This window comes from Lagenorhynchus albirostris, chromosome 15 (assembly GCF_949774975.1).
Source record: "Lagenorhynchus albirostris chromosome 15, mLagAlb1.1, whole genome shotgun sequence".
NCBI lineage: Eukaryota > Metazoa > Chordata > Mammalia > Artiodactyla > Delphinidae > Lagenorhynchus > Lagenorhynchus albirostris.
Window position 1 is genome coordinate 29,146,863 of NC_083109.1, and position 22,204 is coordinate 29,169,066.

The window sequence follows — 22,204 nt, forward strand, 5'->3', positions numbered from 1 at the left end:
TGGAAAACAGTTTGGGCGTGGTTAAAGGACCTGACTCTGGAATCTGGAAGGAAAAACAATGCTTCAGTGGTAGAGAAGGATACAGCAGAGACCTGAATAGAGACTAGAAGGAAGAGAAAGAAGTCAGGGAAGGGAGCTTTCACAGAAGCCAAAGGGAGTGATCAGTCAGAAGAGGCAACCCAGCCCCCAGAGACCCGGGAAATTCCCTTGCTTCAGTGGGCATGTCTCCAGAACCTACATCATCCTCCCCATGCAACGAATCAGATCCTCCAATAAATCTACTAGGTTGATTGGGACTTATTTTTTCTCAAGGGTTGAATTCATGCAGAAATCCAGGTTGTGAAATTTAATTCCTTTCCAGACAGATGAGTGACTAAGGTACATAGCCTGAGCTTATTGAACAATTTATGAGAACAGAAAGACATGAAAACATGGGAAAAAATTGGTGTTTGAAAGTAAAACAAATTGATTATTCTTACTTAAATAAAGCCTTCTACTTTTTTATTCCATCTGATTACAAAAAGTGGAAAAAACATGTTTATTGTTACTGCCATCTTCACTCTCAAAAAGAGTATGGGGACGGGTGGGGGTCAAGACTTCTGAAACCCCCCCAGGAGGTGAGTGAGGTAGTGATCTGTGAGGAGGGGTGTCAGAATAAGGCTCCGCCCACAACCCCACCCACATAGGACTCCCTGAGTGTCCTCGGCTGCACCAGGTGTAACCTACTGCTAAATCTTCCCAGTCTCCCTCCCTGCCTTGTAAAGCTTCTCCCTCAAAAGCTGTTCTCTGATGCATCCTGAGGTGTCCTTACCCATTCTCCCCGCACACACAGAGCTTCTATTCTGTATACTCTGGGGTTTGTTGAGGAGTGACTTTTAGCCAAAGCCTCGTCCACACTCCTTGTGTGCTTATGCTATCTTAGGGTGGATTCCCTGGAGAGACAATGAGGCAGAGAATTGAGTGGCTTATCGGGGAATGAGGACAGAACTGGGCAGAGGAAGAAGCTGACCTGCAATGTGTTTGAGATCATTCAGTTTCATGGGGACCCTGGGATCTGGGATGACCCTGTGGAGTTGTCCCAGCAGAGTCCGGCTAGGGTTTTGTCTCCCCGTATCAATCAGTCGTTGGCCAGGAGGCATCCCTTGGGAAGTGCAGCTCCCTGTGGCTGAGAGCAAGTCTAGTGAGGAATTCATCTCTGCAGCTATCAGCAGCAGTTGGCTGGAGCAGCCCCACAGTATCCCCACATAAGGATTCTCCCTACAGTGTGTGAAGAAAGCTGACTGATCACAAGAGCCTTGCCCACACTCCCTGCAAACACACAGCTCCTCCCTGAGTGAGCCATCTGGAGCCCTCCTGTCGATTCTTTTCCCAATGCCTGTCAGCACTCCCTGAACACATGACGCTTCTCCTGAGTCGGCCACTGGATGTTCCATAAATGCTGACTTATTGCTAAAGTTCCCCACAGTCCCTACACACACAATACTTCCCACCTAAGTGCGTCCTCTTTGAGCACTGAGGGTTGACAGCTACCCACACTCTGCACGCATAAGGCTCCTGCCCTGAATGTGCCTCACAGCCTGATGAGGGTCAACACATCTCTGAAGCTTCACTCACACCCCACACACACATACAGACTACTCCCCGCATGTCTCTCTGGCGTAAGAAGAGGTTCGACTAATTGCTAAAGTCCTGCCCAGGACCCCTGCATACACAAGACTTCTCCTCTCGGTGTGTCCTCTGGTGTCTTATGAGACTTGACTTGTTGCTAAAGCCTCGCCCACACTCCCTGCAAACATAATACTTCTCCCCTGAGTGTGTCCTCTGGTGCACAAGGAGGAGTGATTTCTGGCTAAAGCCCCGCCCACACTCCTTGCACATGTAAGTCTTCTTCACTGTGTGTGTCCTCCGGTAATTAACAAGGGTTGACACCTGGCTGAAACTTCGGCCACACTCACTATACACATAAGCCTTCTCCATTGAGTGTGTCCAATGGTGTCTGATGAGGTTCGACTTATCTTTAAAGCCTCGCCCACACTCCCTGCAGACCTAGGGCTTCTCCCCTAAGAGGATGGTCTGGTTTGTAATGCAGTTTGATTTGGGGCTACAGTCTAGTTCACGTTCTTGACAGTTGACTGCTCCAGAGCTTGAGGTTTCTAATTCCTTCATTTCTTTGTCTGCTTGCAAAGGGTTTACCCTTTGGGCTGCGCTGGGCTCTATTTCTACCACTGCGCTGCCTTCTCCAGGACTTGCTGACTGTTCTCAGGGTGGGCTGGGCAATGCACGTAAGGGCCGTCTCTCCTCTGTCCTCGAGCACCAGAGTCTGGAGTCACCTTCTTTCTCTTGGCCTTCTGTGTTTTCACTCCAGCAGCTGTGAGCAGAATACTGCTGCCCCCGATGCCCCAGGCCAGAATCCCCCAGGTGGAAGTGATTTTCTACACACACACCCGGGAAGATCTGCAGCGTGTGTTAGCTGAGGAACCGCTGACAGAAAAAGGCCAGAAGGCAGGAAGAACAGGGGTAGATCTCTGGCTTTGGTTCTGCTGGAGAGAGAAGGTTTTCAGTTAGAGAAGCCCTAAGTAGGGCTGCTGGGCCGTTCTGCCTTGTCTTAGGACAGAAAGTGTCTTACTGCCACAACTGTAATTGACAATATACATACAACACAATTTGTTTCCCACCAATAATTCCTTTACATTCCACTTCTACACATTCCATTTTCTATTGCAATCCAGAAAATCCATAACAAAAGCATCTTCTATATGTCAGTCAGACTAGGAACCTTTTTGCTCTGCAAGTAGCCTCAACTACCCTTAGACTTTTCCTCTGACTAAATCATCTAAGTCTATATCACATTGATATAGACTGTCCACAACTCTGTTCTACTTGGAGGTAACAGTCTCTATGACCTATGTGGAAACCTCTTTCATGCCTTTTCTATTACAAAATAGAAGACTGATATACAAAAAAAGTCACTAGGTCTGAAGGCTTTCAAATGTAGGAAACAGTATATGAAACAGTGGTTAAAGAGACTGTATATGAAATAAATCTGAATTTCCAGTTGTCCACCCACAAACAAATACTAAAAATTTCTAAGTACTAGGTTCTCTACTAAAGTATTGTGGATTCAGCAGTGGACAGAAAGACATGCTCCATGATTTCAGGATTCTGGTACCTTGTGCCCAAACTAATCCCATTATAGTGACATCAGACGTGGCTATGGGATTTGCTTTGGCCAACAAAGGTTAGTGAAAAGTTAGTGCTTCTTCCAAACAAGTTTTAAGAGGCACAGTATGGTTCTATCATTGCTGTTTTCCCTCTTCCTTAAGAATCCCATGACCCAGATAGAGGCTGTTCCTTTTGCCTAGATCCCAGAGCCAGCAGAGCTGAACCAATAGAGCTGTATACCTGAACTGTAGACGGTAGATATTAAGTAAGAAATGAACATTTGCAAAGTTTGGGGTTGTTTGTTATCACAGCATTACCTAGCCTAAACTAACTGAAATATTTCCCCTATGAAAGCTTTAAAGATTATTTCAGGGAGTACCTTTGAAGAAGAGACATCATAACATGAACATGTGAAGAACTAGAGAAAGAGAGACTGGTTTAGGAGGAAAAATAGTATGATCTCAATTTATCTCAATTATCTCAAATAAGTTTGAGAATAAACTTGTGCTGTCTTGTAACCAAATAGAAATATGAAGATAAAGCACAGGTGAGACAGTGACAAAGAAAATGGATTCATTATAATAGGTGATGGGTAAAATCGGTGAAGTTCACAAACTGTTCAAGGGTGTGAATACTGACATAGAAAAAAAGAGTATGTGACACTAGTCCTATGGACCCTTACAGTCCAAAGAAAAGAAAAAAGTAAGAGAAAAGCCCACAAGAGACGTAAGAGGCAGGAGAACTGCAGGATATTGTGGTGCTGAGCAAGACAAAGGACACAACTTCAAGAAATGCAAGTGGGATCCAGGCATTCAATATCAAGACTAATCTGAACAAGGTCATTTTGATATTTTCCTTGGAACCCGTTAAACATATTAACACAGAGAAGGAAGATAATATGACAAGAGAAAAATAAAAACAAAATCTAGTTAGACTGACTAGCTAAGGCCAAATCAAAACACACAGAACCAGACTGAAACAGATGAATCCACACTTAATTAGATGGAGCTCAAACGAGATGAAATCAGATCAAAACATGTCAAAGAAGATGAAAATGAAAAAAGTAAACCTGATTAATCCATATCAGGGAAATAGCTATGCCATTTAAGGAAACACCTGAAGAAACTCCTGCCTAAAACTAGTTTGTGTCTCCAAAAATGTGATTTTTCTCTACCTGCTTTATCTAGAACTACAGGAATATCTAGAACCACGCTATCCAATATGGTAGCCACCAGCTGTATGCTTCCTGAGCACTTCAAATGTGGCTGGTCTGAGCGAAAATGTGTTCTAAGTATAAAATAACCAGATTTTGAACACTTAGTACAAACATAAAGAGTAAAATATCTAATTAATTTTTATATTGATTATATGTTGACATGAAAATATTTTGATATATTGGGTTAAATAAGATATTATTAAAATTAATTTCATCCATTTACTTCTACTTTTTTAAATGTGGTTACTAGGAAATTTAAAATTACCCACATGGCTCACATTATATTTCTACTGGACAGCACTGATTTAGAACAAGGGGTGGGAAAACTATGGCCCACAAGCTAAATCTGGCCCTCTATTTCTGCACAGTCTACAAGCTAAGAATGACTTTTAAATTTTTAAAGAGTTGGAAAAAAATCAAAAGAACAATAATACTTCATGATACATTAAAATTACATGAAATCCAAAATTCAGTGTCCACAAAAGTCTTACTAGAACACAGCTATACTCATTCATTTACCTGTTGTCTATGGCTACTTTAGCCCTACAAGGGCAGAGTTGAGAGTGGTTATAGAAACCATATCACCCACAAAACCTAAAATAGTTACTTTCTGGCCCTTTACAGAAAAAGTTGGCCAACCCCTGATCCAGAGAAATGTCACAATCAAAAGTATTTATCAACCTAGATTTAAAGAATCGATGTCAGTTTTTAAATAAATGAAAAAAATATGGCTTATGAAACTCAAAAGCCATACAAACTTTGATATTTAATGTTAACTTCTGTCTTAGAAGGCATTTCTCACTGCTCTCCCCTTGCATACTGTGCCTCCACTGTAGTTCCTCATACCCAGCAGGCACCCCAATTCCTTAGGGCCTTAGCACCGATGAGGCCCTCCACCTGAAATGCTCTTATCCTAGATACCTAGAGTTCTAACTCCCTTTGGTCAAATGTTACCTTCTTGGTGATTTCAAATACCCAGTTTCAAAATTCAGCCAGCCACACTCTCACACTTAATACTCCTTTATCCGGTTCTATTTTATTATTATTTTTTACTACGTAGTGCTTATCACCTTCTAACATACCATATTATAATATCCCTATATATGTAATAACAAAAATGGAGTATACCCTTTAAAAATTGTGAATCACTACGTTGTACACCTGAAACTTATGTAATATTGTAAATCAACTATACCTCAATAAAAAAGAAAATTAAACATATGCAAAAATTTTTAAATAATAATAATGTCCCTGAATATGAAGCTTTTTGTTAGCTGTCTCCCTACAGTAGAAAGTAATTCCCCATGGGCAGAGATTACCACTTCATTCACTAACATGTTCTAAGTGTCTAGAACATTTTCTGCCATATGGGAGGTGGTCAGTAAATCTCCACTGAATTAATGAAGGAAAGAACACTGCCTCACCAATGAGAGCAGATTCCTATAATTCTCCAGCAACACTTCTCTGTATAGGTCCCTCTGCTCAGAGCTCAGTCTCTTCCATTCTGCCTCTGTGAAGACCACAGCCACATCCCTGAACGTAACTGGTACCTATAAACAAGCAATAAATTAAGGGACATACAGCAAGTCCCCATCAGTCCTCCCACTATGAGGAACACAGCTGGTGGCCCCGGAGAGTCTGGATATGCAAGAAGTTGATCTAATTCTTTTCAGAGTACATGGTTCTCTGTATCAAGTTCTTCTGGGCATTATTACTACGGCTTTGTGTTAAAATCTGAGGAGCACATAACTGATGCATAAAACTCATTCCTGGCCCTCGGACGCTTTTGATTTCTTTGGAGAAATGATTTGTGAATCAATTTGAAAACCTAAAGCAGTGCTCAATGACCCTGAGGAATGGAGGAATTCTGAGATGAAGAGTAGGGCATGCGCTGGAGAAGAAAAAAAGCATCATGTACACAAGGCTTGTGCTGGGCATTAGGGAATAGAGAAGATTTAGAGGAGAAAATGAAAGAAAACGTCAACCATAGAGAAAAGCAGGAGTGAACAGATGGAGCCCGGAATAAGCATTTTTGAAGAGTTCGGGTTATACTAAATGGGATCTGCAAAATCTGTCTTTGCCTGGTATTTTAACCTTTTTAAAATAAAGCCCTCAATGCTTCACTCATCACGTAGAGCAGTACAGGTGTACCTCATTTTACTGCACTTTGCTTTATTGCCCTTCATAGACATCAAGTTTTCTACCATTGAAGGTTCGTGGCAACCCCAAGTCAAACAAGTCTATTGGCGCCATTTTTCCAACAGCATTTGCTCACCACGTGTCTCTGTGTCAGATTTTGGTAATTCTCACATTTCAAATGTTTTTATTATTATTATATTTGTTACAGTGATCTGTGATGAATGATCTTTGATGTTACTACTGCAACTTGCTGAAGGCTCAGAGGATGGTTAGCATTTTTTAGCAATAAAGTGTTTTTTAAAGGTTTTTTGGATGTGGACCATTTTTAAAGTCTTTATTGAATTTGTTACAATAATGCTTCTGTTTTATGTTTTTGGTTTTTTGGCTGTGAGGCATGTGGGATCTTAGCTCCTTGACCAGGGATCGAACCTGTACCCCCTGCAATGGAAGGCGAAGTCTTAACCACTGGACCTCCAGGGTCCAATAAAGTATTTTTTAATTAAGGTATGTATGTTGTTTTTTCACACATAATGCTATTGAACACATAATAGACTACAGTATAGTGTAAACATAACTTTTATATTCACTGAGAAACAAAAAATTTCACGTGTCTCACTTTACTGTGATATTCACTGTACCATGGTGGTCTGGAACCAAACCCACAATATCTCCAAGTTCTGCCTAGACTTCAATAAGCTTCCTGGAATGAAAGCAGGGCATTTAGCTTACTTTGCTTCCTAGCCCCAACCCCACTGGACATTCTCTAGGAGTATAACTTTGTGTCTATAGTGTATCAATGAATGAACAACTCATAACCAATAGGGGAAGATGAATTTACAATCCAGTGAGATTATAATTTAACTTATAGAACTGAAAAGTTGTTTTCATTTTACAGACCAGAAAATTTATTTAGGCTTTCTCTCATTCTTAAATTCATATATTCTTTCTTTCCCTTTCCCTCCTTCTCCCTCCCCTTATCTATATAATTTTTCTTTGAATATTGGACATTTTAGGTAAAATATTGTAGCAACTCTGGATACCAACCCTGCCATCTTCCTAGGTTGTGGCTGTCTGCTTGTTCATTTGTTTTGAGACCTGTCTGGATTAGTTCGATGAAGGTTATTTCCCTGAAGCAGTGGCTCCTCAGAGGGTGCAGCCTTGAGCAAACACACAGTCACCCAGACCTTCCCCCTCCTGACAGAGGGCTCTCTTTGTGTCTCTCCTTGACTTCCCCGTTAAGCTTCCAGCAGGTCTGCCTCTATTGGTATCACACCCGACTGTTAGCCTCCACTATTGGTTGCTGATTGCTCTACTGTTTTCAACAATGTCCTGGAGTATAAATGGCTCCATAGTCTGATCCAATTAAAGTCAGATCCTTTTGCAGGGGTAATTTTGAGGCCAGTATTTGAGACTTACTCCGACCCATAGGAGAGCTCCTCTCAGCAATTTCTTTCCCTGCTTTCTCTGTTAAACTTCCAGGTGATCTGCCATTTCCCTTGTTGCTATCACAGGCTTCTCAGTTTCCTCTTAATTGCTCACCACCAAAATCTCCACTGTTTTCAACAACACCCTAAGACTTCAACTTCCCTGCTCAGTTCCACACAAAGCCAGTCCCCTTAGGGAGCGCTGTAGAGCTCTCTGTTCCTATGGCCTGCCTCCCACCAGGGCAGGACCTCTGCACCACTACTCAGAGGTGGCACAGGACTGGCAGACCACTTCGCTCAGTGTGACACTCCTGCTCTAACAGTGGGGCACTGGGCAGGGGTGGCAGCTCCTTTTCTTCTCAGCATGCTTCTCCTAGCACAGGATCTCTGTCTGCCCTATGAGCAAGATGGGGATAAGGCAATAAGGTCCCTCCTGATTCTTGACCACCTGTGCCTGAGACAGAGCTTCCATCATACAAATAGGGTCATCATACAAATAGAGATAGAAAATGCCAGACTTCTTGGCCATACTTGCCTGCCACACTGAGCTGGGGGGAATAAGAATTGCTGGTAGCTTGCCCCTCCCAGGGAAAAAGACTGGGAACTGGGGGAAGAAAGTCCCATCTTCTTAGCTGTACCCATTTGGAGTACAGCTTCCATTACACTGAGCTGAAGGGTGACCAGGAGGGAGCAGGTTGTGGGACAAATGCCACAGACTCTTGCTGATTTAGTAGATTTTCTTGAATAAATGTTTCGCTACTTGCCACATGTCCTTAAGAGCAATTTTGAGAGACTTTAAATAAATGTAACCCCAACTCACCAATATTTTGGACTTTTCCCTCCTTTTCTTGAAGCCAGTCAGTCTTGTGAGAAGGCAAACCTAGAGAAGGAAAAAGAAGCTATGAGAAACTGGGGCTCTCATGGTGCTGCCAGAGCAGCTCCTCCGTGACTTGTGAAGAGGAAGTCGCCACTTGCCTGTGATCACAAGGCATTCGCAGTAAACCTGGAGCCCTGCTCCCCCTCTTCACCTCTCTGGACCCTCAACAGCACTCACCTTTTGCCTTGTGATTCTGAGTCGGTGTCTTCAGTTTCCGCAACTTCCCTGTTCTCCAAAGGCAACATCTCCTCCCAGTCCTGCTCTCTCCAGGCAGAAGGATCAGGCAACATCATGGCCCCAGAGTCAGCCCCGTGTTCGCCTTGAAATTCTGCCAGGAGGCCTGGTAGAAATGATTTCATCTCAAGATCAATTTCTGCTGCCTGGTGTGATTCCTCCAAAACTTACTTATAAAAGCCCAACTTGTTGCCATGCAGCCGGGACCTGTGGGACAGAGAAGCAATTTGACATTGCTGGGACGTGGGCCCTATGCCTGTGCCTCTTCAGCAGGGATCCTGTCCTCTCACACAATATACATAGAGTCTCAGTCCACAAGGTTCCTTGCATTTTTTTTTTACCTCATTCCTTTCTAGCCTGTAGGCCCTTTGTGGTAGATATCATCAACATTCCCAATTATTTGTTTCTCTGTATAATTCTCTGCCCCTGACGTCAGGCTTGGTCTCATGACTTGCCCTGGACAAGGAAATGTGACTGAAAGTGACAGTGCCACTTGTAAGCACTGCGTTATTCCACCATCTCTCATGTTCTGAGAACAGAGGAAAGGTAAACCTACTCTAAAAGAAAAAAAAAACAAGGAGGTACTTCCCTGACAGTCCAGTGGTTAAGACTCCACACTTCCACTGCAGGGGGCGCACGTTCAATCCCTGATGGGGGAACTAAGATCCCGCAAGCCACAGGGCATGGCCAAAAAAAAAACACACATAAAATCCAAAAGCCAGTAAGGAAGTGGTGGGTATATTTTATTACATATCAATTAAAAGGTTCAGTTTAACAAGGACCCCTTTAGGAAAGGTGGGGGGTGGGGAGCAGGGTTTAATATGTGTGTTTAATCTTTGATTGTCTTTTCATAAAAAATACTGCCGGATAAACAACAAGGTCCTACTGTATAGCATGGGAACTATATTCAAAATCCTGTGATAAACCATAATGGAAAAGAATATGAAAAAGAACAGATATATGTATAACTGAATCACTTTACTGTACAGCAGAAATTAACACAACATTGTAAATCAACTGGACTTCAAAAAAAATTTTTTTAAATACTGGAGGTATATATAGAAAAATAATAAAAATGATTATCTATGGGAAATAAACCTATCTTTGTTTGCAGTCATGACTGTATCCTAGAATCCAAAAGTCCAAATAAAAACTAGAAGTTGTAGCAGCTCATACAACTCAATATCAAAAAAAACAACTCAATTAAAAAATGGGGGGACTTCCCCGGTGACGCATTTGTTAAGAGTCTGCCTGGCAATGCAATGGATGCGGGTTCAAGCCCTGGTCTGGGAAGATCCCACATGCAGGTAGCAACTAAGCCCGTGAGCCACAACTACTGAGACTGCATGCCACAACTACTGAAGCCCGTGCACCTAGAGCCCGTGCTCTGCAAAAAGAGAAGCCACCGCAATGAGAAGCCCACACACCGCAACAAAGAGTAGGCCCCGCTCTCCACAACTAGAAAAAGCCCACACACAGCAACGAAGACCCAACGTAGCCAAAAATTAATTAATTAATTAATTAATTTAAAAAAAGAAAAAAGGGCAGCAATCTGCAGAGACATGGATGGACCGAGAGACTGTCACACAGAGTGAAGTCAGAAAGAGAAAAACAAATATCGTACAATATCACTTATATGTGGACTGTAGAAAAATGATAGAGATGACCTTATTTGCAAAGCAGAAATAGAGTCAAAGATGTAGAGAACAAACTTACGGTTACCAACGGGGGAAGGGAAAGTAGGTTGAATTGGGAGATTGAGATTGACATGTATAGACTACTATGTATAAAATAGATCACTAATTTGAGAACCTGCTGTATAGCACAGGGAACTCTACTCAATGCTCTGTGGTGACCCAGATGGGAAGGAAATCTGAAAAAGAGTGGATATATGTATACGTGTAACTGATTCACTTTGCTGTACAGCAGAAACTAATACAACATTGTAAAGCAACTATACTCCGATAAAAATTAACTTTAAAAAAAGGGAAGATGTTTAGTGAAGACTGATACACAGTATGGCACCTAGAGACCTCAAATTTTCAGTATACACAGAACATGGACTGGATAAGAAGCATTGCCACCAATGAATATACAATTCTGCTTTCCAACTTTTTACCAACACTAGGAATTATCTAACTTTTTAATCTTTGCTAATCGAATACATTAAAAATATCCACTTTTTGGAAGATAAAATAAAATAAAATATAAAAAAGATGAGCAGAAGATGTGAATAGACATTTTTCCAAAGAGGACATGAAGATGGCCAACAGGCACATGAAAAGATGCTCAACATCACTAACCATCAGAGAAATGCAAATTAAAACTACAGTGAGATATCAACTCACACCTATCAGAATGGCCATCATCAAAAAAAACACAAATAACAAGTGTTGGTGAGAACAGTTGATGGGAATGTAAATTGGTGCGCCCACTGTGGAAAACAGCATGGAGGTTCCTCAAAACACTAAAAATAGAAGTATTATATGATCCAGCAATTCCACTCCGGGTATATACCTAAAGAAAACAAAGACACTAATTTGAAAAGATACATGCACCCCAATGTTTACAGAAGCATTATTTACAACAGCCAAGATATGGAAACAACCTAAATGTCCATCAACAGATGAACAGATAAAGATGTGGTATACATGTACTACAATGGAATATTACTCAGCCATAAAAAGAATGAAATTTTGCCATTTGCAACAACATGGATGGACCTGGAGGGTACTATGCTTAACGAAATAAGTCAGAGAGAGAAAGTTTGTACCCAACATCTCATTTCCCCTATCTGCAGCCCCTGGCAATCACCACTGTACTCTCTGCTTCCCTGAGTTCAGCTTTTTAAAATTCCACATATAAGTAAGATCACACAGTATTTGTCTTTCTCTGTCTGACTTATTTTACTAAGCATAATACCTTCCAGGGAATATAGCCAATATTTTATAATAACTGTAATGGAGTATAATTTTTAAAAATTGTGGATAACTATGTTGTACACCTGAAACCTATATAATATTATAAATCAACCGTACCTCAATAAAAAAAAAAACTAGAAGTAGTAAGTTAATTTAAATTTAGCAAGGTGGCTGGACATGAGGGGTCAACATACAAACATCAATTGTATTTTTAAATACTAGTCAGAAACAACTGGAGAGTTACATTTTAAAAACATTTCCAAAAATATCAAGAACATAAAATGTATAGGAATGAATTTGAAGAGATGTGCAAACATTCTACACTGAGAACTACAAAATGTTACTTTGAGAAATTAATGACCTAAATAAATAGAGAGATATACTTAGTTTGTGGGCTGGAAAACTCAGTGCTCTTGAGACGTCGGTTCTAACCAAACTGATCTACAGATTCAACACAATTCCAATCAAAATCCCACAAGACTTATTTTTGTTGAAAACATCTAGCTGATTCAAAAAAATATTTGGAAATGAAAAGGACCTTGAATAGCTAGAATAACTCTGTAAAAGAAGACTTATGATAAATGGTTTCAAGACTTAGTATAGGGACTTCCCTGGTGGCGCAGTAGTTAAGAATCCACCTGCCAATGCAAGGACAGGGGTTTGATCCCTGGTCCGGGAAGATCCCACATGCCCCGGAGCAACTAAGCCCATGCGCCACAACTTCTGAGCCTGCGCTCTAGAGCCCACAAGCCACAACTGCTGAGCCCGCGTGCCACAACTACTGAAGGCCACGCACCCTAGAGCCCATGCGCCACAACTACTGAAGGCCATGTGCCTAGAGCCCATGCTCCGCAACAGGAGAAGCCACTGCAATGAGAAGCCTGCACGCCACAACAAATAGTAGTCCCTGCTCACTGCAAACTACAGAAAGCCCGTGTGCAGCAACACAGACCCAACGCAGCTAAAAATAAATTTTAAATTTTTTTAAAAAATATAAAAAAAACAGACTTAGTATAAAGCTGAAGCTATCAAGACAGTGTGATGTTGATTAAATTAACAGAAGAGACTGTCCAGAAATAAACCCACACTTACACAGTCAATGATTTTCAACAAAGGCACCAAAGCAATACAATGGTAAAAGGAGAGTCGATTCAACAGATGGTGCTATAAACAAGTACTATGTCAAACCTCAAAACCTCAAACCATACACAAAAAAAATACATCAAAATGGATCATAAACATAAATGTAAAAGCTAAAACTTTAAGCTTCTAGGAAAAAAAATCATAGGAGAATACCATCATGACTTTGGTGTAGGCAAAGAATTCTGAAACAGAACACAAATTCCAGTTGTTGGAGGTGATGGTTACACGGGAGTACATGTCTGTCAAAATCCACTGAAACATATACTTCAGATCTGTGTAGTTGGTTGTATATAAATTACACCTCAGTTTTTTTAAAAAGGGTAAATTTAAGTCCATCTCAGTTAAGGACACATAATGAAACATTTATAAGTGAAATGATATGATGTCTAGAATTAGCTTTAAAATAATTCTGCAAAAAAAGGTGGGAGGCAGGGGTGGTATATGAAACAACCTTGAACATGAATTGATTATTGTTGATGCTGGACGATGGATTTGTAGTTTCTATGTGAAAAGTTAACCACCAAAAAAAAAAGGCATTAATTATGTAATTTTGTTCTTATGTTTTAACTTAGAAGAAAGCCCTCTGGCAGCAGTTACATGCTCCAAAGATGTGTTGTAGAAATTAACAGTGCAACTCTTATCCGTCACATGTAACGAAGAGAGGAATCATATGTGAGCGTAGGTTTGTTCAAATAAGTCAGTGCTGAGGGAATAAAATATTACAGAGATTGTAAAGCCCAGTGCCTGGCACAGAACAACTCCCAATAAGTGGTAGTTACCATCATTTTTTATTTTACAACAGCTGACACAGTCTTGGGAATCCAGCAGCCAGGATGAAATGTTGCTAGGGCAAGGACGGTGGTAACCTGAATGAGAGCACTTGTCTGGGGTAATATTCCCTGTTAAAGGCCTTTGCCCTTAAATCAGCCCTGGTATCCTACAGAAACAAGCAGGTCCTCTGAGCCTCAAATGGAACACTGCAGGGCACAAAACGTCAGGATGAGCAAAGGAAATTTGCCTAAGGTCTGGAGAACAGAAGACACTGCAGAAACATGGAAGGTGAGTGGTATCCACCTGCAAGAAGTCCTCTCGTTCTCTATACAGTCCTCTCTGGGCAGGCAGGGATGTGAGAAGGTGAACCTGAGGATGAAACAGGCAGTGTGAGCTTCAGGACTGTCTCTTGGCCCCCAGATACCAAGCTAAAAATCCCCAAGCTTAAAATAAGGGGTGCTCCTCTTCTTTAAAAAACAAAAACAGCCTCAGATCTGTCAAAGAAGAATGTAGACAGCTTCCTGGGGACACAGTCATATGTGGGCATCAAAATACAGCCTGTCCTGATATGCTATTAAATAGGAAAATCATCCTTTGTTACTAATAATAATTAACACTTACTAAACTCTTACTATACACCACAGACAATTCCAGGCACTGTACAACTTTTGTCTCCCAAAGGCCCGGAGTTAGGTCTTCTAATAAACTGAAGTGACAGAGCTAGAAAGTGCCTAGATTTGATCTCTAGCTGTGAGTGCCATGGCCTTAGCCCGTTGGATGAGTTGTAATGTCAGTGATGGTCAACCCCTACCGGGTGTGACAGTTCTCAAAGCATATCCAAAGACAAGTTGAGGAGATGTATATGAAACAGGATTGTCTGTGAATTAATGAATGTTGAATCTGGTGATACGTCCATGTGAGTTTACTGTACTATTCTACTGCGTGGGTTTAAAATTTGACCTTACCCCAAAATTAAAGTCCTGATACCTGGGTTTCACCAGATCCCAGAAGTGATTTGGACAGTTGGCCAGCAGCCCTCAGAGGTCCCCACACTACCTAATCTGGGTAAGTCCCAAACTAGAGGTCTGAACCCCAACACATGAGGGAAAAGCATTCTAAGAGAGGGAGAATTAGCCAAACAAGCCACTTACATTACAACCAAATCTGGGATCTTTGTCATAAAGCAGAGTGGGCCCCGGGATGAGGACAAACCGTGGGACAAGAGATCCCAGAGAAACAGACCTGCCTGCACTCAAAAAACTGCCTAGATGCAGGCCCCAGCGGTGCAGTGCACCATCACTGTAGGATGTCTGCCTCAGGCCCCAAACCTCCCCATTTTCTAAAAACCCAAGGAACTCCAGAGCCAAGACACTCCACCACCCCTTACGGATATTTTGCCCACGTCGAACTCACCTCCACCCACCGCCAACAAGCCAACGCAGAGCAGGGCCTGAGATGCTCTCTCCTCCACCCCACCTCCGCCCAATCACCATTGGGTCATATTCAGCCCCATCAAAAACAAAACTTGACATTCACGATCAGTCCTGGGTTCCCACAACCGTTCAGGGATGCGGGACGCACGTAAGTGCTCCCAGGCCAAACAACACCCAGGGACACATGGCCCAAGCCGCGCCCCCAGCCCCCATAACAAGGGATGTCTATTTGGCCCTGGCTGAACACACCCCTACACCCCAAATAAACGCCGGGGATGCGCACTGGAGCTGCCCCCTACTCGTAAATTGTTTGGCCCAGAATATACCCACCCCGTTTCCAAGAAAGAAATTTGAGTTCCAGGTCTCTCGCCCCAGCCGAGGAGTGAAGTTCCGCGTAACGCCCCGCAATTCAGGGATTCGCAGCTAGAGGAGTCACCGCATTTCCCCGCCACAAACGCGCACCTCGAGCCGCGCCCCCTCCTCCAAGCACGAAACCGCCCGAACCTGCCGGCCTGGGCTGCCGCACTCCCCCAGCAGCCGCACTCCTCCCCAACTCCCAACCCTAGGCCCTGCCCGGCCTATCCCCACCCTACTGCAGCAGGGGAGTGACACCGTGAGGCCACGGGCCCGGCAGGCCTCGCTCTCCAAAGAGGACCCGACCGCTCACCCCGCCCTCGGCCGCTCAACTACACCAGAACTACAGTTCCCAGAATCCTCGCGGACTCCCTTCCCGCTGGCCGTCCCAGGAGCCGCTTGTGGACCGCGCGGTTAATTTACCACGACAGTGGCTATGTAGTGACAGCCTACCCGTCTCTGTTTATAAAATACCCATGCATAAACAGGTAGTGGTTCCCGAATGAAATCTCTGTTCCCTCTGCCTGTTCGCTTGAAAGATTCCCCAGAAGCCTCTGCGGCCGCTTCCGTGACGGCTTCCAGGTCCACACCCTCGGCGCTCAGGGTCACCCGGCGAAGGCAGTTCCGGTTGGCTTGTGGAGGGTCCGGCTTCCGGTTGCGAGCGTCTCAGGTGGTTTTTTCCTATCGTGACCAAGCTAAATTCCCTGGGCTTAGGCTCTAAAATATGCATGCCACCTTCCGCGAGCACCATCTAAGTTTGGCTCTGTGCTGTTCGCTCACCCCTGTGTTCATTGCCATTTTACTTGTGGGGGGCGGGGGAGTTGGCGGTTGGAAAACGGACTGCGGAGGTAAAGCGGACTCCCAGAGTCTCTGTAGATCCCTTACACTCAACTCCGGCGCTCTCCTTGCCGTGTAGTCACTTTCCCCTCGTCAAGGTCCTCAGGGTTAGTGACAAGCTCACATCCAGTTCCTAGAGGATGGAAGTGATCTCGGGTGGCCTCGGCCTGTGGTGGTTTGAAGCAGCGTCTCAGTTCCCAGACCAGAGATTGAAGCTGCGCGCCGTGGCCTTGAGAGCACGGAATCCTAACTGCAGGACCACGAGGGCCAGTGGCTAGTGACAAGGCCCTGGATCGTCTGCTTTGTAGAAGTGGATTTCAGCAAAGAGATGGAAAGTAATGAAACAAGTAAAGTGTTTATTAGGAGGAAAAAAAGTACATGTGGGTAGACACACAGGGGCAGGCTCAGAGAAAGAGTAGCACCTTTGGGGTAGTTTAAATCACTTACGTGGGGCATTTCTTCTGGGTTTCCTCTGGCCCATCGTCTTGCTTTGCCTGGCTCTGAGTCCACATGTGATCTGACTCAGGGCCCCCCACTTTGGGCAGTTGTGTCTTTTAACCAAAATAGATTACAGCCCTAGGGTTTCTGGAAAGAAGAACATATTATGGTCTGGCACCCCCTCCATTCTCTGACTGCTGAGGAACCTTTCTGTGCATGTGTAGTTTGAGAGGTCTCCTTGACCTCAAGAATGAGAAATACATGTTCTCTTTATCTTTTATCCAAGCAGAACTCAGCTTCTCGTTGCTCCTGCCATTATCTTTATCTTGGAGTGTCTGTCCAGAGGGGAAGGATTCCAGCTGCTCAGCCTGGGGCCCACCTGACGCCTGCCTCAGAAGCCTCACTCCGGCTGGAGTCTGGCTCTTTGGCTTTTTACCAAAGATCCTCTTTAAGGGCTAAGCTGGTACCTTCAACTGGCAACACGCCAATTGGGATTCGGCAAAGCAGACCAAGTTCAATTCATAGGAAGAGCGTTTAAATTGTAATGGTAACTGAAAATTAGCTTTCACTGTTATCATTTCCTTGAGAAACCTATTTGTAAATCATGTGCCCCTTTGATATGTATGTAAATCTTTTTAAAGGCTAAGAAGTATGTTGTTTTTCTTAAAGGCCTGGCAGCCATCTCTGAAATAAACCATTAAGGAAGATATTGCCCTATGTTCCCATCATGTGGGAATTTAGCTTCAATGCCTAGCTCAAAACTATAACTACCTCCTTGTCATAGAGTTAGAAGTTGGTTTTTTTTTTCTTTCAAATAAAAGTAATTAGTGTTCTCAGAGGGACAGCAGTGAGCAATGTCTTGAAGCAGGATCTTATTTCCCTGCCCAGGAATTGAACCTGAGTAGCCTGGATGAAAACCTGGAGTCCTAGTTGCTAGTCCACCAGGGGCTAGAGGCAAGATGCAAAGTTGCCCTGGCTCTTGACCCATTGTAACAAGAATGTTTCAAGGAGGCAAAAACTGTAAAAACAGGTACAAAGTTTATTATTAGAAGCACAGCACAGGACTTCCCTGGTGGCACAGTGGTTAAGAATCTGCCTGCCAATGCAGGGGACACCGGTTCGAGCCCTGGTCCGGGAAGACCCCACATGCCAGAGAGCAACTAAGCCTGTGCACCACACTACTGAGCCTGCGCCCTAGAGCCCTCAAGCCACAACTACTGAGCCCACGTGCCACAACTACTGAAGCTCATGCACCCCACGCACCGCAACGAAGAGTAGCCCCCACTCACCACAACTAGAGAAAGCCCGCACGAAGCAACAAAGACCCAACACAGCCAAAAATAAATAAATTTATTAAAAAAAAAAAAGAAGCACAACACATGGGAGAGCTCACAGAAAACAGTTTATTTATTTAAGACAGAAGCAAGGCAGAAGTACACACCCGAAGAGAAAGGGTGTGGGCATCCTCCTTAATGAGGAGGAGTGCAGTAAAGAGGTGATTGAGTCATTTATACAGGGCAGTTCTTCTGGGTCTTTGTTTTCCTCTGGCCAATTATCTTGCTTCTTTTCCCACATCTGACCTGCCCTAGGACCTTCCCCAAATATGTGTGTGCCTCCTTTTGCCAAGATGGATTCCAGCACAAAGGCTAGTGGGCGGTCTGACAACACCTATTATGGGATGACACCCCCTCCATTTTTGACCCCCAAGGAGGCTTCCTGCACATGTACAGTTGGTGAGGTTTCCTTGACCTCAGAGTGGTTGTCTTATCTCTTTACTCTAGCAGAGCTCAGATCCTGCCACTAACTTTGTCCTTGGAGTGTCTAGGGAAAACAAAGCTCCAATTTATTCCACTTGACAAATTCCAGCTGCTCAGCCCAGGGACCCATCTATCTCCTACCTCATCAGCACAGATGGCTACCCCCAATTACCAGGTGAATTTAGTATGAACTGTGAAAAAAAATGTACAGTAAACAAAGTTGTCAAATCCTCTTATAAGAGGACAAATTACCATTAACCTTGAGAACATGTTTGTAATGGGTTGTAACCACTCAACTATATAAAAATTGGGATTTCTCTCTTTGCAATCTCAGAAGATTGCCTATGATGCATTTCACAGTCTGGTTTAACACTTATTCAATAATAAAACTTTTCTTTCTTTTCTACATTTACGGAGAGAACTATCTGGGTTGGCAGGCAATTTTATTCTTAATTTTCTCCAACACCATCTCTTCTTCCACCCTCTCATTTCTCTTCACCTTCCAGACATTATTACTAAACTCAGGGCCAGGGCTTACCACTCGAAAATCAATACCCTAGAGGCAAGTGTTTGTAGAAACAGAAAACATGGCTTTTAATCAGAAAGCTGGCAATGTGGGGAGAAGGTGGACTCATCCCAAAACCACCTTCAAAGATTCTGCTTGGCCGTGAAAGTTTTAAAAGGGAAAAGAGGAAATAATCTCAGTTAATCATTGAGATAGGGGATCAAACTGTCACCATCTCCCACTACATGCAGACTTGTCAACTCCTCGTGCTTTCTTTAGATGATATCTTGTTCAAACAGTTTGTTTGCAAGATTGCTGAAGGGGAAGCTAGGGAAGAGATCTGGTCATCTGTTAATTACTTATTCTTCATTTCTACTTCTTTGATCTATGGAAAGAACCAACAGTTTAGGCAAGGCGTTTTGTGATCAAAAGGTTTGAAAGGTGTGCTTGGGCCAGAGGTGAGTAGAGCATGCAGTGCCTGGTTTACGGTTACTTACAATATAACTTTGCTAAAGTGACAAGACAAAAAGGGCCTCCTGCAGAAAGCTCTTTCCCGTAAAGATCTCTTTCCTGCAAAAGCTGCTTACAGTATCAGCCTTCTAAGACTTCTAAGGCTTAGTTCCAGATCAAAGGTAAGGGCACAATGCAGAAGTCCAATGTCCAAGTCTAAGTTCAGATATTAAATCCTGCAAAAACCAGGCTACCAGGCTGAATGAAGCTTGATTTCATTTGTACTTTCAACTAACTGTGCTCTAACTCACCCTAATCGGATACCATTGAGAAGAGTACATCTGAACTTGCATAGTCCTAACGATAAATAGGAAGCTTCATTTGTAATGTACGAGTGGTATTGAACTTGACTTCATATAAAATGTCTTGATTTGCTCTCCCTATAAAAAGTTAGCTTTGGGAAGTGTGGTAGTTAATTTTATGTGTCAACTTGGAGGGTGTTTTTGGATGAGATTAACATTTAACTTAGTGAACTTTGAGTAAGCAGATTGCCTTCCATAATGTGGGTGGGCCTCATCCAATCAGTGGAAGGCCCGGCCTCCCAGAGCAAGAGGAAAATCTCCAGCAGACTGCCTTCAGACTGGAACTGCACCATTGGCTCTTCTGGGTCTCTAGCCAGCCGGCCCACACTGCAGGTTTTGGACTTGCCAGCCTCCATAATTGTGTGAGCCTATTTCTTACAATAAACCTCCATCTATACAAATACACACACACACAAACACATACACACACACTATTGGTTCTGTTTCTCTGGAGAACTCAGACTAATACAGGAAGAATGATAGATTCTGAGCTTGTTTGACATAAAGAGCTTAGTTTCATCTAAACATGCTCTAACTCATAATGAGATATTTCATTTCAAATGTTCCTGAACCTGAACCTTAGTTGAAGGTGTGGTTTTTCTGCCTGTTTTCAACGATCTACTTAGTTTCAGACAGATTTTTATCTAAATCACCATAGGAAGTTATCTTAGATATGAATGTACGATTCTGACATTGTTGTCACTTAAGCTGCTTACATTCTTCCTAATTTGTTGTAAGTAACAAAAACAAGGAAAGTAAGAGAACAACATGTAACTGTGAGCTTATTTCCTCTAAAACTTGCTTAGATTCATGTAATTTGGCTGTAAATCATTTATATTTGCACTATCTCACCATTTCACACTTCAGAAGAGAGGAATATCTGGTTCTTTGCTTGTATACAAATATACTGCTTGGTTGCACAGTTTCATCTATATTTCCACTAACTTACCATTATAAGTTAAGTACTTTTGAAGACTAAGTCTGCCTCTGAACTAGGTTTCACTAATACTGCTTAGATGCACATTACTCTAATGTAATTTGAGATTGTGTTTGTGTCATATATGTATTTCTGAGCTAGTTTATATATATATATAATTTATATATCACTTATGAAGCTTATAAATTTTAATTATAATGGATGAGTGATTTTGAGCTTGATTGCACGTGAACTAGCTAATTTATTTTTTTAATTTTTTAAAAAATATTTATTTATTCATTTATTTTGGCTGTGCCAGGTCCTAGTTGTGGCACATGGGATCTTAGTTGCGGCATGCAGACTTCTTAGTTGCAGCATGCATGCGGGATCTAGTTCCCCAACCTGGGATTGAACCTGGGCCCCCTGCATTGTGAGCATGGAGCCTTACCCACCAGGGAAGTCCCTACACTGGCTAATTTAGACCAGCTACACTCTAACTCCTTAAGAAGTTACAGTTTCTCTTGAGAACAGTGTCTGAGTTTCAGCTTGTTTTTATTAATATGCTGCTTAATTTTGACTAAATACACTCTAACTCACTTTAAGGAGAAGGGGACCCAGCAGGAGACCCAGCTGGGAAGATTGTCGGTTGGCTCTGGCTAGGGGGACATATGTAACCTCTGAAGCAAAATATAGGGGAATCACTGGCAGCACAAGTTGGCACTTAGACTCTGGATCTGAAATGGAGACTCAGCCTCTGGAAGAGGGATTGGGACTTAGGCTCTGGAGCCAGCAGTGGGTTCTCATCCTCTGGAAAGAAAGCAGGGGCACGGCCTCTCATGTGAGAGGTAGGTACTGCCTATGGAGCCAAAATCCAGACTCAGCCTCTAGAGAGGGGAGTGTGGACCTAACCTTTGAGGAGAGCTCTGAAGACTTAGCTTTTGGATCGAGAAGCAGAGACTTAGACTCTGGTGAGGGAAGCAGGATGTAGTCTCTGTGGCACCAGGTGACTGCTGCAGCCAAAACTGGGACCCATCAGCCTCTGTAAGGGGTCTTGTGGACCTAGCCAGTGGGGTGTGTGGTGGAAACTTAGCCTCTGGTTGGAGAAGTGGGGTCTTTAGCTTCTGGTGTGAGGAGTGGGGTCTTAGCCTCTGAAATTGGAGATTAGGACTTCGTTTCTGGAGCCGAAATATGGACTCAGCCTCTGGAGGGGGAAGTAGGGACATAGTTACTGGTGGTCTCAGTCAAATCAGCTTCTGTCTGTCATG

At 43.0% G+C, this 22,204-nt stretch overlaps 1 long non-coding RNA gene across 5 annotated transcripts; it reads right to left on the reverse strand.

Annotated features, from left to right (window-relative positions):
- Positions 1 to 1,627: 1,627 nt before the first annotated feature.
- On the reverse strand, positions 1,628 to 16,256 carry LOC132505855 (uncharacterized). Of its 5 annotated transcripts, none has more exons than XR_009535560.1 (5): positions 16,128 to 16,256; positions 13,896 to 14,256; positions 8,996 to 9,259; positions 8,762 to 8,821; positions 1,628 to 2,537 (listed from the first exon to the last, which is right to left on the reverse strand). It is a non-coding gene; the product is annotated as an uncharacterized LOC132505855 (long non-coding RNA). The 5 variants fall into 5 exon arrangements; XR_009535561.1 differs by lacking the exon at positions 16,128 to 16,256 and adding an exon at positions 15,301 to 16,044; XR_009535558.1 differs by lacking the exon at positions 16,128 to 16,256 and adding an exon at positions 15,651 to 16,041 and having other exon boundaries at positions 1,628 to 2,540.
- Positions 16,257 to 22,204: the final 5,948 nt, after the last annotated feature.